At 35.2% G+C, this 12,842-nt stretch overlaps 1 protein-coding gene across 2 annotated transcripts in view; it reads left to right on the forward strand.

The window, feature by feature from the left end:
- Positions 1–12,842, forward strand: part of LOC127969044 (DNA mismatch repair protein Msh2) — a 290,453-nt gene that overhangs the window by 155,357 nt on the left and 122,254 nt on the right. The window contains exon 1 of one of the 2 annotated variants that reach the window (XM_052570635.1): positions 6,945–6,948. The exons of the other annotated variant lie outside the window; for it this stretch is intronic. The gene's annotated coding sequence lies outside the window, so the exon portion shown is untranslated. Of the gene's footprint in view, positions 1–6,944; positions 6,949–12,842 lie in introns of those variants that run through there. 2 annotated transcript variants of the gene reach the window in all.

Consider the following 12,842-nt stretch of genomic DNA (forward strand, 5'->3'; position numbering starts at 1 on the left):
TTTGATTTGATGAAAACAGCGTACCTGTGTAGCGCGGCTGACACAGAAGAGCGAACACTGCTTGTGTTCAACAGATTTTCTCCAAAATGGTGTTACAGTCTTTCATACTTTTATGGACCTTGACAGTGTTATTTACTTGGCAGTCTATGACAGTCACAAGCCTCCCCAGTTTTTTATTGAAAATATCTTTGGTGTTCCAAAGACAAACTAAACTTTTAGGGTTTTGGAACCGCATTGGTTTAAGTGATTAATGACAAAATTGTAATTTTGGGGTAGAGAAATCCTTTAAAACAAATTCTGTTCTTTTGAACTTTCTATTAATCAAAGAATAGTGAAACAAGGCTACAGAGGTTTTCACAAAATTTTAAGTGGTTTTCAACACTGATAATAATAAGAAATATGTTTTAATTAAATAAAACCTCATAAAATAGAAAATTGTTTTTTTAACTGTATGTTATGCTTTGGTGGGAGATTGTTTTAACTATCATATTTGTCTTTTTGAAAATATAGTATAAAATCAAAACAATAGTCTCATCTTTTAAGCATGAGTTTGTGTTTGAACATTTGCTTTTAGATTTTTAGATCTTGTGCTGCACACCAAATTTACAAATTATATTGTTTTGTTACTTTACGTCTTGTTTTATGGTGTTACTGTTGTGGCAAAATGTTTTATAGAATGTTAAATAGAATGAATTAATGAATAATATATGAATATTTAGATTTATGAAGTATTTCAGAAAAAAAAAAAATCTTACTAAACCCAAGAACCATATTGAGACTATTAGAGAGTCTTTCTGGTCTGGATATTGATTATTTTCATTTACACAATCACAGTTTCTGAAAATGTGGAGAACAAATTAAAACTTGTTTACTTGATTACTAGAATCCATTAACTCATTCTGACAGTGTTCTCGGAGGAAGGGGAGGATGGGGCTGCAGTCTACAGCATTTGTGCTGGCTTTGAGCCACACCAACTGTTCATAAGACAGACACCCACAACCATACAACAAGCCAAAGCCTGAAGAATCTGCTCAAGAGACAATTGTGCAATCGAAATCGTACAGTCCACGTCAGGCATAAGACAACAGTGGCAAAATAAACCTGTATAGGATCAGTAATCTCATGCCATAATCCTCTAAAATATCAGACTTCTGCACATTTCTGAGCCGCTTGCTCTCATATCGGGAAACTATACCTGTGCTAATACTATGGTTAAAGGTCAAAGGTCACTGGTCACATTTTAATAGGGAAAAATTGTTAGGTGGTCTTTTAGAAGAACTAGAGGTTTAAATTTTTTAAATTTTTTTATAGTAATATTTCACAAAATTACAGTTTTTACTGTGTGTGTGTTTTCCTCAAAAAAAAAAAAAAATGCACCTATGAAGAGGATAAGTGACTTCCTTTAGTGACCCCGATTATGGGTAATGAAAGGTTCATATTTTGGTTTTGGGAGTTCCCAACAGGTTGAAATGCATGCATTTCATTGTCTTATAATAATTTTTATTTTTTATACTTACTTGGTCATTGACTCCTAAACGATTTGCTCAGCGATTCTTTTTCCAAACCCCTTCTTTGTGTGATGCTAATCTGCGGTGATTGGTCCGATTGGTCTAATTTTCATTTCATCATCCCTGATAAAGCAGCGTTTGTGAGCACAGTGCTGCTGTGTGAACAGCCGTTATCGTGGAAACCGCTCTAGTGGTAAATAATGAATTTGCATTTTCATTCAGACCAATGCGAAAATACCATAAAATACCAACAAGTTGACTGGCAATATGCATATGTTTCATGTTGACATCATCATGAAACGGCATGGGATTCTTTTTAAAAACGACTTGTTTCAATCATTCAGAGTCAAATATTTCTTTTGAGAGACAATAACTTTGTTCACGGTGCACTTTCAGATTTAAAACTTTGCATGATGTTTTCATTCACTTAGAGCTGTGTTGCACACAAACATCCATAATAGGGGCAAAAATACTAAAACAAAGCCTCCCTTTGGGTTTGTAATGAAGAGAATAATGTCATCTAGAACATCTATATATTCCCTGTGGTCACTGCATAGCAACTGGTTTGAAGAGATAACTGTGAATGAGAATTTCTGGAATACAAAGTGCTGAACAATTATACACGGTGATGAAACATATTTGTGATGTTCTATTCCGCTGCAGCTCTGACCTTTCCTGGTCTGCTTACATTTTTTCGCTCTGATTATGCTTTTGTGCTATCTCGCTCATTCTCTGAAAGTCAATACAGCTTTATTGGAAGAACTGTCTGAAATATTGCCAAAGCTTTGGTGTGCTCACAGGTGCAATAAATAAAACAAAATCTTGTCAAATCAAAAATTATAAAAAGATTTCATCATACTCCAATAGGATAAAGTTGTTAAACAACATTTTGGAAGTATGTGTTGTGCATTCTTTTTAGCAACTGCCCTACCAAAAAAATAATAAAAGATAATTTATATTAATAAAAGAGAGCAGCAATTTAAAAAATGACATTGCCATCATTGCATTATTATACAATCACCTAGAAATGTTTAGGACAAAAGTTCAAAACAAAGGCAGTTACTTTCAATATGAAGACATAAAAAGAATCGGCCATTAGAAAAAGACATTTTTCTATTTTCTGTACAGTGCACTGTGTTGTTGCTCTGTGTGAATCTGTCAGGAAACACACCGAAGGTGAACCAGAGGACAATACTATTGCTTTTTTTACATCTCTTTTAGCAGTGTGCATTTGTAAGACCAGCAAATAATAGCTACTGAAATAAGCTTCTTCATTCCCAGAGAAAAATATTAAACAGCCTCTTTCATGATTCACAATGCAATTCACAAAATGAATCACTTTCCATCTCACTCTGAATTAAAACAACAAATATTTCAATGACATACCGGAATGATTTGTGTCTGGCTTTGGCAGATCGTGAGTTATCATAAACAAGAAGAATAAAAAAGATCTGCCATTTGCAATGAATGCAGGTTCACAGTTTTTACTGATAGAAAAGAAATTGTCTTTTTTTTTTAAACCTTATGTATTGTTTTGGTCTGTATTTTAAAATAATAATATTATTAAAACAACAACAAGCTGACTTTTCCTCTGACTTTGACTAATCTCTGAGCAGCCTTAGGATGAATCTCAAATATAGCATGCCCTTTAAAGAAATGTGACGTTTATACAATAGATTCTCAATTTTAATGTAGAAAAATAGTTATTAATTATTTTTTGACGTTTGAAGCATGTTATCTAGTTGACATTTTGTTTATAATCAGTTTTAGAAAAAGTCATGACAAATCAACCCCATACTTAAATGTTAAGTATGCTTTTGAGCTATCAAAATGGCCTTAACATTTCAAATTTTGCTTTAAAAAAAAAACACTGTGATTGCTCAAAATTGATACAATAAATCCTCATATTTAAAAAATACTTATGCACTAAACATATAAAGTACATTAGAGGTATAGAATAAAATCCCACCACATAGTAAATTTGAAGACAAATAAAGTAATTTAAAAAATATTCAAAAATAATAAACGTGAATGTTCAAAAATGAAAGCTCTTCGAATTAACTTTGAATATTATCATTACAGTTCATTCACACATGTACTTTTCAAAAAGAGATTTTTATTTCTAAAAATGCAGAATGAAATTTGTTATTGTATGGAACCAAAGATACAGGTTGTATTACATGTTAGCTTGCTTGTGCTAAAGTGAGTGATCAAAGTCCATATATCATAATTACAAGAACACATGCTTCTTACCACAGGTAAAATACAAATTGTTTTATGTTTTTTTTAATTGTTTACCATGTACTCATATTATAAAAACATACAATTTCATTGGTTTAAACCCCCCAAAAAAGAAATATATTTTGATGGATGTAGGGTCTGAAGGGATCAAGTCAATAATCATGTCAATCAAATAACAGTAAGGCACAATCATACCACCATGTCTTGTAACTTATATGCCAGAATTGAACATATCAAGTCACTCACCCCTTATGAACTCTCATTACTGGATAACATTCACACAGTACTGCATCGCAGCCCATGAGCCAGTGCTTGAGAATTTTCTGGTCTTAACTTAAAAGGAGTCTTATGTTTGTGATCTCCATGACGTTCCCTCCAGGTAATCTTATCATCCTAATATCACTCCCTTCATGTTGGCCACAGCCATCTTCCTTCACTGTGATCTTCGGTGAAAGCACCTATACCATGTTTTCTCTCAAGAGCCATATAAAGTGCAGTATTCTCTGACTGTCCCTGAGTCTGCAGGCTCTTCAGGGTGCTTAGACTATAATTGTAGCTCTCCTGCTTTCAGTAGTGGGTTCTGTTATGGGACTCCACCACCATATGTCAACGAAACACACACACACACAAACAAATAGCCTTACTGTTAATCAACTTGGCCATGGAGGAAGGTCACTATATGTTTTTTCCTGTGCTGCCTTTTCTTTACAGCTTGATGAAGTATTATAGCCACAGCCTAGGCGAAATTCTTCTCGAGTGAAGGATGTGTAATCGATGCACGCTCGAGAGGTTGTGGAAGTGAAATGAAGAATGAAGAGAGCAATTTTCAGATTACACTGAAATGATTCCGTGATATGCTTGTACTCATTTCATTAGTATTCCTCTCATGCTTGAGTGCTGCTGTTTGTGTTTATCAGGGTGGGTAGCTGCTGCCAAATAAAAAAAACAAAACAAAAAAATGCTTTGGTTGTTCTGAAGCAAAAATGAACCACAGCAAAGTTTTCAAAACCCTCAGAAAAAACATAAATTGAGAGAGAATTCTTCCAGCCTTTTATCATAGGGATAATGGAGACATGCTCTGCCTCTCGGAAATTACCTTGAGTATGAAAGGTTTTCTCTTTGTTTGTATTTTCCACTCCGGGACCCTGGGGGAAGCAATTCAGTTACGAAGGTTATCTTTCCAACTATTACAGTGTACCTGTGACCCACTTATCAGAGGATTTCTCATAGGATTCATTCAGACAGCTACTAATAAGGGGGTTTTAACAAAGCACCTGGTTATTCTGAAGAAGAAAAGCAGTCTTGGGGTTGGAGCGAGAGCTTTTGTAACTGGTTTTGCCAAAGGGAGGTGAATCTGGTCATTAGAGCTGAGAGAGAGGCAGGAGGGCCGTGATTGCAGTTCTGATTAGCTCTGCTGCTTCATGTTTCCTACGTGACCTGGTCAGAGTCGAGCTCCACAGTGTGAAATGCAGTACACTCTCTGAGAAAATAGCTGCAGCTGGACTCAATCAAGTCCTTTAGTACTGAAGATCAATTCCAAAAACCAGGACTACTCTATTTGATAACAGAACATTTGACTAATGATTTAACTATATGCTGTTTATGTGTCTTCACACAGGTTAAAATAAAGTTAAGAGGAGCTGATAATTTGCCTGATCTCATTGGAAAAAGTAACTATTTTGCACATGATTTTGAATAAATTTGTATGATGTGAATTGTATGAACATATGATGTTTAGAAAAAAAGCAAGCATGAAGGATCACCCCTAAACATAACCTAGACTGAATTTCAACAAATAAGCCACTAATTGGCCAAAGCATGTAAAAGTATGGAATTACAATAAGAAAGTTTGGTTTAATTTAACATTTAAAATAGTTTTATCTAATAAAAAAACTATTATTATAACAGGTTACATAAAAATCATCCATATGATATTTATTTTAATATTAAGCATCACAACAGACATTTATGACTCGGTTTAGGGCTTTAATAGGATGTTTAAAGTCAGTGTGAATGGATCCTTAATGTTTTGAACAAATTGAAACTTATGATTCAAGGACTCTCACTTCTATAATCAATCAGTGTCGGTTAAATAAATGATTCCATGATTCATTCATAAAGAAAGTGATTTGTCTTTATGTTTAATGACATGCAGAAATAGTTCTGCCTCACCAATAAAAGCAAGAGTTGGATCTGATCTCATTTATTTCCAAAATCGACTCGGGACACCCATGATGCTGAATCCCTTGATGTTAAAGTCCATGTCTTACAACACTAGCGCCAGACCTTTGATAGATGCTCAGTGTGGTGTACACGTTTCTCCGGGCAAAAGGAATGGATTCATGACAGTTTATTGCAATATTATGTTTTATTTTGATGTTGTCAGGTGGAACGTCTAGGCATTCTTCAGATCTTGAGCAAAAATAGACATACTGGTGAAATGCTGCAATGTCTGCTGTGAGCAGATTTATATTTCTTACAAAACTGATTTAATACCTTTTTCTTAGTGAAGCAATCTTAGGATAGTAATCACTTATACAATGCCCACTTGGCAAAAATCAATAACCCATTGCATGCTCCAGTTCAACTTGAATTTCTTACATTAAATATCACTTTCTCTTTCAGCTGACCCTGAAAAATCATGTTCTCCAAGTATCAGACATCCTGATAAAATGACGTGTTATTTATATTGATACAAGGCAACATGAGAGTCATTTCCCCAACTTTGAAACAGGCCCAGCAGAGGATGATTACACTGTAATAGAAAGTGTGTTCAATCAAGCAAGATTAATGTAGAAACCAGAGCATTGGAAAACCTAAATGGTCCAGTAATGGCCCAAGAATCCAGAAACCCATCTCAAGGGGCCAGCTGCTCTAACAAAATGAACTCTGCCAAAAGAGCTTTCGACACGCAACACACAACAGAGAAAAATCACTTAAGCATTGAACTGTGGAGGATGATGAAGGCTCAAATACTTCCATTGATTTATCACAGGTCAGAGATTTCCGCTCTAATTGCAACCTGATCTCGAAAGAGGAAATTATTAGTTATGTTATAAACTACTTACATTCTCTTCTAGTTAAAGAGAAATGAAAGGCAATGCAAATATTTACACTCTTCTAATAGATTCTGTAGCAAACCTGGCCCGGTCACACAACGTACTGTCATTTCCTTCCCCATAGCTGATTGAAACATCAAGTATTCCTTTCTTTCTCCCTTTGATGTGAACAATGTTCTCAGGCTAAACTTAATGCCCTCAATAAAATATAACTTCATATTTCAGAATGAAATTAAAAATTCATGTCCACTCCTTCAGAAGATCTGTCAAGTGTGTCGAGCTGCTCTAATATTAAAATGGCTCGTTTCTTTCTCAGTCTCGCAGCTGTAGGGGAACTTCTCAAACGTGGCTCCCCAAAATGCTCATCAGTCAAGCTGATATGGCAGACTCTGTGGATTTGATCCAGCATAACTAGTAGTATATCATAATGGTCACACAGTTCGCTCGATTGAGCTTCATACAACACAAAAAGAGATATATTATAGCCTACGGTCAGACAATACCTCCTCTCTAGTCTCATTCTTCCTGTTTGTCTTTCTCTTACCATACGTCTCATTTTCATCATTATCCAAGAGAGTGGAAATTATAGCTCTGCACTCATGACTGGCCTGGGAGAAATGAATTGATAAACAGATAGGGCGGCTTCAGTTCTTGTTTAAAGGGTAAGTGGCACTTAGACAGGCAACGCAAAAGAATTAATGCAAAATTCTCCCTCCCACCTTCCCATTCTCGACAGACTTCTTTGTACTCTGAGATCTCAACAAGTGACAGGAAAAAAAGATGCCACATTAAACTGAAGAGGATGCAGGAAAATAAACAAACTCATGCCACGTGCAAGATAAAAAAAAAAAAGAGGAGACCGTCAAAGAAAGACGTGTGAAGAGGGTTGAGATGAATAGAGGTAAGGATTAGTGAATTCGAGATTAGTTTGGCCTGACATCGAACAACTAGGCCGCAGGCGACCAATTACACTCCACACTGCTGGAAAGGCAATGTTTCACAGAGCCATACATTATTTAGTAGCCCTAATACTCATTGCACCTTTTTGTGTGAGTCACAGCAATGCATTTCTTTCTTACTTTTACTGCAGCTGAGTCACTCAGGAATGATTTCATTTTACAATATAGCATATATGCTATAAAGTTCTCAAAATTGTTGTCGTTGATTAGTTTAATATCGTGCTGTGTTTCGTAATTTATGATACTCGGATATTAAACCGTTGATTCGCAGTGAATAAACCGAGTGCGCCATCTATTGGTTGCCGTTGGAACTTGGTTGTGTTTGAGTGTTCATTTGAGATCAGGACTAGGCCTTAAAAATATTTAACAGCAAAAATTATAATATGTTTTAAGCACAAGCAAACATTACTCTGAGACTCGTAACAATCTTTTAACATTCAGCGTTAATCATAACCTTTTACATCTTTATTATTGTCAGTGAAGTATGGCTTTATGCACGTTTCATGGTCAATTCAATTCAGTTCAGTTCAATTCAAGTTTATATGTATAGCGCTTTTTACAAAACAAATCGTTACAAAGCAACTGTACAGAAAATTATGTTTCTACAATATTTAGTAGTAGCTAGTAGTTTGTGCACATTTGACAGGATTTTAGAAAAAATAAAAATAATAATAATAATACAAGTCAGCTAGACAATGAACTATCAATATTATTAATTAAGTTATTATATGATGCAGTCACACATTTAGCGATAATTGTTAGTTCTGTTTGTTGATTCAGGGTTAGCATCATCTGAGGTCCTCTGAGGGTCAGCATCATCTCTTCTCAGGTGTTCTGGATCCAGACTGGAGCTTGTGTAAATCCTACACATAGAAACAAAATAGAGACATCATTAGCATAGCTGCTGATCCAACAAAGTAAAATTAGTTTAACCCAAGCTAGTGAATAAAAATGCACCTTTGATCAGATGCAACTACACTCACAATTTAAAAGATACATTATTCGAATGCTTGGCGAAAGAGATGTGTTTTTAATCTAGATTTAAACAGAGAGGGTGTGTCTGAACCCCGAACATTATCAGGAAGGCTATTCCAGAGCTTGGGAGCCAAATGTGAGAAAGCTCTACCTCCTTTAGTGGACTTTGCTATCCTAGGAACTACCAAAAGTCCAGCGTTTTGTGACCTTAGGGTGCGTGATGGGTTGTAGCGTGGTAGAAGGCTAGTTAGGTACGCAGGAGCTAAACCATTTAGGGCCTTATAGGTAAGTAATGATAATTTGTAACTGATACGGAACTTAATAGGTAGCCAGTGCAGAGACTGTAAAATTGGGGTAATATGATCATATTGTCTTGACCTCGTAAGGACTCTAGCTGCTGCATTTTGGACTACCTGTAGCTTGTTTATTGACGAAGCAGGACAACCACCTAGAAGTGCATTACAATAGTCCAGTCTAGAGGTCATGAATGCATGAACTAGCTTTTCTGCATCAGAGACAGATAACATGTTTCGTAGCTTGGCAATGTTTCTAAGATGGAAAAATTCAGTTTTTGTAACATTGGAAATATGATTTTCAAAAGACAAATTGCTGTCTAATATAACACCCAGATTTCTGACTGTAGAGGAAGTAACAGTACATCCGTCTAGTTGCAGATTGTAATCTACAAGATTGTGTGTAGTGTTTTTTGGTCCAATAATTAGTATCTTTGTCTTATCCGAATTTAATTGGAGAAAATTATTTGTCATCCAATCTTTTACATTTTTAACACACTCTGTTAGCTTAGATAATTGGGAAGTTTCATCTGGTCAGTATAGGTTGTAAAATTATTCAGTACCAATTTTGCTTAGTAATAATTTCTGTACTTTTGCAGCTTCTCCGACTCTGTCTTATTGGTTTTGAAGTTGATGGAACAGTGATTGGGAAGCATATAGACCACGTATATACCTATATACTTGTCAAGCAGCGCATAATTAAAGACAAACTAATTTGGCATTAATTAATGTTAAATGCTAGTAAGAACCATAGACTGTATAAAAACAGACTAGAACTTGTCATTTGTACTGAAATGAAGTCTCCACTAGAGGGAGATAGAACACAATTTTTCGTACTGTCTCTCTTATTACTGTCCAGTTAAAGTTGGATCCATTTAATATCCCAAACCTGTTGATAAAAAGCAACAAATAATTCCGATTTCTTTTTTTTTCCTATGGACATATCTGTAATTCTATATCATTTCTTAACTATTTTAGGATATCCAAAAAGCTGGCAGCCTTGTTGCACACTCAAAAACTGACGTGAAACTGCTGTCATAGTGTGGCCATAGCAATGTTAAAGAAAGAGTGGCAATAATTCAATCAAAATCCACAGTGGTGCTATGTATTTCTCTGTAGGACCAGGTTTTGTGACCTTGAGCTAATCTCATAGTTGTAGTCAGGTTATTTAAAGCTACACACAGTTATCATCGTCTGAAAATATATAATGTGAATACACATAACTGTAAACATTGTTTTAATACCAGTGGTGGACGAAGTACACAAATCAAGTACTTGAGTAAAAGTACAGATACATATGGTAAAATATTACTCCAGTAAAAGTAAAAGTACTCCTTTTTCAATTTTACTCAAGTGAAAGTACAAAAGTACTAAATTTTTTATGTACTTAAGTAAAAAAGTACTGCAAGATAGATGTTTGCAATTTTACATAGGCTACTTAATTTAATTTTATATTAGCACATTTTTTTAAAATCCTACTGCTCAAAATACCTGGGATTTTTTCCAAAATAACCACTATATGGAGTCAAAATATATTTTTGTTGTTGATATGGACTACGCTGATGAGAGTAATGTTCACTGTGAAGCTTACACTGTGATGTACCTGAGAGAAAACAGAGATGACCATCTGATTTTCACCAGTACGAAAAAAGTATTTTAAAGTTAGTTGTTTTACAGAACATCACAGTTACAGTACAGACCAAAAGTTTGGAAAACTCATACAAAGAGTTTTCTTTATTTTCATGACTATGAAGATTGTAGAGTCACACTGAAGGCATCAAGGGCTATTTGAGCAAGAAGGAGAGTGATGGGGTGCTGCACCAGATGACCTGGCCTCCACAGTCACCGGACCTGAACCCAATCCAGATGGTTTAGGGGTGAGCTGGACCACAGACAGAAGGAAAAAGAACCAACAAGTGCTACGCATCTCTCGGGGAACTCCTTCAAGACTGTTGGAAGATCATTTCAGGTGACTACCACTTGAAGCTCATCAAGAGAAAGCCAAGAGTGTGCAAAGCAGTAATCAAAGCAAAAGAAGAACCTAGAATATGACATATTTTCAGTTGTTTCACACTTTTTTGTTATGTATATAATTCCATATATAATTCCACATGTGTTAATTCATAGTTTTGATGCCTTCAGTGTGAATCTACAATTTTCATAGTCATGAAAATAAAGAAAACTCTTTGAATGAGAAGTGTGTCCAAACTTTTGGTCTGTACTGTATATATGACATGATAATAAGGCCTGAAGTTAGGAAGAACATTTTAAGGAAAAAAATAATAAAAAAAATTTCATAATGATTTTTTCCTTCTCAAATCTTGTCTGTGGTTTAAAAACACCCCTGGCCAAACGGGGTGCATCTCTTCCCACTTTGATAATTACTGTAGTTACCATGTTCTGAACATCACATCCATGTGGCTGAATAAAAATATTTGGACATTTATAAAAATTACATCAACTTAGCACCAACAAGCTTGTTAGCTAGACAGTTAGCATCAGCTAACAATATTTACTTATTTTCAGTACGATGAACATCCATGTCTGTCTACTCGTCTAGTTAATCCAAACAATATACATATGTATAACGTTACTGTTGATAAACAATATAAAAACAGACGTCACATAGGACATTTTAATAAAACTGTTAACATTACGGCAGCGGTGAATTTGAACATGCATGAGTTATTGTATTTAATCTGTGTTGTTTTAAGGTTTTTTTGTTTTTGTTGTTGTTTTACCTCAAATTGATGTGTCTGCATCGTCTGCACTCGAGCATTTGAGTGGGCTTAAATAGATCACTCTTTACAACGGATTTAGTTCCCAAACAACTGACAGTTTTGACCTAAACATGATTTTCAGTTACAATAATTAATCCAAAATTTCGACATAACTTACTTTTAGCAACATCAGACGCACGCGCGCTCACAAGATCTCCCGGTTCTTACTTCTGGTGACTCGCACTAAACGGTTCATTTGAATCAGTGAGTGGTCGACTCCAGAACAGCTGCAATCGGATCATTCTAATTCGTAAACGAATCGTTTGGTGCGATTCGCGATCCGATTTAAAGGTTTATTTTGAAAAGATTCAGTTCGTTCATGATGAATCAGACACCGCTTCTGCGTTTCGGAGCACGTGATATATTATAGGGAGTAACGATATGTTTTATGAAATGTAGTGAAGTAAAAAGTACGATTTTATGCTTTGGAATGTAGTGAAGTAAAAGTAAAAGTTGCTCAAAATAAAACTACTCCAGTAAAGTACAGATACTTGAAAAATGTACTTAAGTACAGTAACGAAGTAAAGCTACTCCGTTACTGTCCACCACTGTTTAATACTTCTATTTTTATGATAAACACAGGTGTTTCCAAGCCATAGATATATGTAAACAGATTCTTCATTAGCGGCTGTTTCTCTGGGCAGCTATACATAAGCCATCTGCCATACTGGAACAGTCAAAGGATTTCGAACACACAAGTTGATGCAAGTTGACTGTGCATCTGCACCCATAGTTATACACATTTATGAATCATATTATGAATACACATCAAAAGCTCAAACCAACACATTCTCAACTATGAAAGGTTATCTAATTCCTTTGGTAATTTAAATCTCAAAGGTTTTTACAACCAGAGGCTGCGCAATGTTATGGCATCTTGAAAAAAAATCATTGATTTTTAATGAAGTGACAACAGGTTGACCGTTCCAAGATGTCAGAGATATCTGGAACAGCTTAATGTGGAATCTACATATACATATCTATAATCAAAACCTGTTCCTAGGTGGCCACTGTCCTGCAGAGTTTA

The sequence above is a fragment of the Carassius gibelio genome, chromosome B12, assembly GCF_023724105.1.
Source record: "Carassius gibelio isolate Cgi1373 ecotype wild population from Czech Republic chromosome B12, carGib1.2-hapl.c, whole genome shotgun sequence".
NCBI classification, from domain to species: Eukaryota; Metazoa; Chordata; class Actinopteri; order Cypriniformes; family Cyprinidae; genus Carassius; species Carassius gibelio.